The following is a 4,403-nucleotide window of genomic DNA, read 5'->3' on the forward strand; positions in this document are numbered from 1 at the left end:
ATAATTGGGAGGTAATTCTTCTCTGGGAACATATAGTCTTATTGACTTACATTCAAAGAAATCTCTATGTGTGCTCAGTTGTTAATTGCTCACTTCCCTTGAGTAATTACTTATTTCAGTTTCCTTATGTGGTTGATTTAATGTCATGAAGTATTTGCTTGCCTACAGCTGCTTTAAAAAATACACACAGTTGCACCAAATGAGGCCACGTCTCAGGGCACTAATATGACAGTCCTTGTACACTTCTGACTTTGGTACTTGATTGTTTTCACCCAACTAATTGATTTTAAGTTGACAACAACAATATTTAAGTTTACTTTTTGCAAATTGTGAAAATTTGTTTAGCTTGGCAATGAGTTAAACATGTGAGGGTATGTTGCCTATTTTTCAGGATAGGTTATTTCTTCCTTCCTTCCTTCCTTCCTTTCTTCTTTTCTTCTGTTCTCTTTTTTATTTTTAAAGTCTTATTCCATTCAGTCGGTTAGTAAAATCAATGTAGCTCTGTAATGATAAAAGGAGTCACAGAAATGGCTTAAGTTAATAAGCAAATGTAGTTCATTGATTGGAAGATGTAGTTCCTTTAGAAAATGACAAATATGTTTCCAATTTGGAGTGGTTTTTTACATAAAGTGCTAGATTTCAAAGATCAGCATCAGATTTTTAAAAATTTTTTCTTGGCCGGGCACGGTGGCTCAAGCCTGTAATCCCAGCACTTTGGGAGGCCAAGGCGGGTGGATCACGAGGTCAAGAGATCGAGACCATCCTGGTCAACAAGGTGAAACCCCATCTCTACTAAAAATACAAAAAATTAGCCAGGCAGGGTGGTGCATGCCTGTGATCCCAGCTACTCAGGAGGCTGAGGCAGGAGAACTGCCTGAACCCAGGAGGCGGAGGTTGCGGTGAGCCGAGATCGTGCCATTGCACTCCAGCCTGGGTAACAAGAGCGAAACTCCACCTCAAGAAAAAAAAATTTTTTCTTCTGAAATTAGATTATCATTAATGTTATCCAAAACTTCAGCTATATAGTACTCTGCTAAATTTTTCTCTCTCTCTCTTTTTTTTTTTTTAACTTACAAAGGGTAGGCTATGTTTATTAGAATCACAGGCAGTTGACTGTCTCAGTGTGACTCAAGATCACAAAAAACCCATTTCTCCTTCACTTCTGAGTCCTGGGGTTGAGACCGAGACCAGCAAGTATACTGCCCGGGGCCCATTCACAGGTTTACAAGTTTCTCATTGAGGGCAATCTGTGACTGTGTGAGGTTGGCCAGGTAGGTCACCATCAGCAGGTCAATGATGTTGCTGTTGAGCATGGTCTCAAAGTCATCAGGAACTATTTTGGGTACTTGGTTAACCAGGCTCATCAGGAATCGGCCCACAGTATTGTCAACTGACACCTTTCCAGACAGTACAACCTCTGCATATGGCAACACCGTGCTCAAGGCATCCTGGATGTGAGCTGATGCCCCTCCAACTTGCTGCAAGTCACTTGAGAGTCCAATCACTCGGTTGGGGCTAAAGTAGGTCTTCATGATTAGGTCAACTACAATTCGTTCAGTGTCATAGTATGCATATTTCACTGTCAGAGGTGTGAACATCACTCCCATGGTCCTCCCGGGGACGCCCATTAAAGTGCTGACATAGGCTTTGATGCTCATGCGGCCGCTCTGGAGAATTGTGTCCACAGTGAGGTGGATGGGTTTGGGGGCCTCCCGGCTGTGGTACTCATGGATCAGCACAGAGTGCTCTGTGATGTCATGGCCTGTAGCGTACCAGCCCAGGATGAGCTCATTTGGAGAAACTTTTTTATGTAGTTCATACATGTTCTTAGCAAATTCCATGTCAACAGCCACTTCATCTTCTGACTCATTGTGCGGCACTGAAAAGCAATTGGTGACCTCCACCGAGTGTTTGTCGACCGTTCCCAGCAGGATCCCGATAACTCGGGCAGCACCCTCGTTGCGTCGCTCGTAGCTGTCCACAATGGAGGCCAAATGACTGGGTGCAGCCTGAGCACGCGGCCGCCGGGGAAGGGCCCTGAGAGAGCGGGACCAGGCAGAGCGAGCGCTGGGGTCTGCGCTGAGGCCGAGGTCTGGCCAGGAGCGGCAGTGTCTGAGGATGAAGCTGGAGTTCCAGCGGAAGGCGGAGCTGGTGCTGGCGTTGGCACTGGGGCTGGGACTGAGGTTGGGGCCGAGACTGGGGCCACCGCCGGGGTCGCAGCTGGCGTGGCAGCAGGAGCACCTGCTGATACGGCCGGCGTGGCCACCTTGTCTAGAAAGAAACTAAATTTCTCTCTCTCTTTCTCTCTCTCTCTCTCTCTCTCTCTCTCTCTCTGTGTGTGTGTGTGTGTGTGTGTGTGTCTCAGAAACACGTGCATGCACACCCAGACACACACAACAATACATACCCATACATACAGAGAAACCCTTTAGGAAATTCTATTTCATTCTTTAAGTACTGAAAAACTAAATGATTTATGAACTCACTTTTTGAAAACTGTATTTTTCCTTTGGGCATCTATGATGATGGAAAACATTTTCAAGATGATTTTTTTTTAGATTAAAGTCTAAGATTGTTGACAAAATGTGGGAGATTTTAAAGTCATTTTCAGACGTGTCAGGCTCAACTCTTTTTATATAAAATTGCTGTATGTATAAATTCATTTGACTATTTGAAAGAGCATTTTCTTTAAATATTGTATGCTACTCTAGATAAATAGAAACACTCTTTTGCCCGATTTGATCTTTTGGAGAATATTCTCTATGGCCCAATTGATTTCTCAAGGTCTTTTCTTTTTCAGAAGAATATGTCAGCTCTCAAGTGTCCAGTAGTTCTTTTTATCTGATGTGGCCTCTTTAAAAGCCACAAGCATGTCTGGGTTATCAGATCTCTTTTAAAATGCTGCCATTCATCTGTTCAATTTAATGCTTGCTCAGAAGGGAGTTGCTGCATCGACTAAGGGCTATGCCACACTGCAGCTTGGAAAATGAGAAATGAAAGAAAGGCAAGCCCAAACTAAGTATACTATTAACTCTGCCTAAGACTGTGATACATCAATAGAGCATTAGATCTAATCATGTTTTATACAGTTAGTCAACCACAGAAAAGAATAATCAGAGATATTTATTCAGAAAGAAACATTGTTCAGTCTTTTAAGCATCTGCTATTCCTTTCTCCCTTGAAAATGATGTGTAGTGATTAGTTTTTATCTGAACAGGCATTTTCTCCTTCTTAAAAATTAAAACATGCTCTATTTTGAAGAGCAGAAATCAAGAAGAAAGATACAGCTTTTGTCTGTACAATGCTGACAGGGTGCTTATAAACAATATAAATAGACTAAGGCCATTATTACTGGAAGATAATATTTTTTGTGATATATATATATATATAGACTGAGGATGAATTAAAATGTGGTCCCTTTTCAATGTTCTATTGAACGAACGTACTTTGTACTCATTAGTACATAGTTGGTTCTCAGGGAAGTAAAGCTTGATTTTAATTTACAGTCACTTAGTAATCTTCTATTGGTGCTCTGTTTGTATTAGAAAGTTATTCAACTTTCTTAAAAGAGGAGTTACCCAAATTAAGAATTTTTTGAAAATAAAGGAAAGAAAAGGTAAACAAAGGAAGAAAAGAAAAAAGGAAGGAAGGAAGAAAAAGAAAGAAAGAAGCCTAAAGTCTAATTTGTGCTGAGAAATAGCAAATAATAGTAGATTGATCATAGGAGCATTCTCCCAAGTCTAAGTGATTGCTTTGCTGTTGGGGGGAAGACAATCTGTGTTAAGTCATTTCTTTTGGACCACATTGTATTATAGTAGGAACCTGAAGAAATAATACTGATGTCCACAGATTGTCATAAAGATTGTGTATGTGTGTGTGTGTGTGTGTGTGTGTGTGTGTGTAGTTTATGCAGCAATTTCAACTATTGTTTCCAGATAATATAAGAGTAGCATGAGCTGAGGAGAGTGAGTTTTTTTCTCACAAAAATAGCCTAATCTAAGGATAATATTTTTATAGTTCTCAGAAATAATCAATAGATATAATGTTATCCACTTTAAGCTTTTAAGTCATTTTTTAACACGCGTTACTACCTCTATGCAAATAAATTTTTAAAAACTCATATAATACTTTGAAACTGACAGTCTTAGAACACAATTGCAACCCCTCCTTTCCTGTTTGAAATGATAGAAATTATAAAAACACTATAGAAAACTGTTTAATATATAGTTAATTTTTTATCACCATCTTTAATACATAATTGATTTCTCATCTCAGTCTTTAAATTCGTTGTTTCCCATGGTCTTCATAATCTTGACAGATGCTAAAATTCATATGATAAAATAGAACACCAATTTTCTTTAAAAACAAATGCAGAAACTAAACTCTTCCAATGCTGGACACTA

The 4,403-nt window shown here is 39.7% G+C and overlaps 1 pseudogene; it reads right to left on the reverse strand.

Annotated features, from left to right (window-relative positions):
• Positions 1 to 1,156: 1,156 nt before the first annotated feature.
• Positions 1,157 to 2,278, reverse strand: LOC101053878 (eukaryotic translation initiation factor 3 subunit F pseudogene; annotated as a pseudogene).
• Between the last annotated feature and the right edge of the window lie 2,125 nt (positions 2,279 to 4,403).

The sequence above is a fragment of the Saimiri boliviensis genome, chromosome 18 (assembly GCF_048565385.1).
Source record: "Saimiri boliviensis isolate mSaiBol1 chromosome 18, mSaiBol1.pri, whole genome shotgun sequence".
Classification (NCBI taxonomy): Eukaryota; Metazoa; Chordata; class Mammalia; order Primates; family Cebidae; genus Saimiri; species Saimiri boliviensis.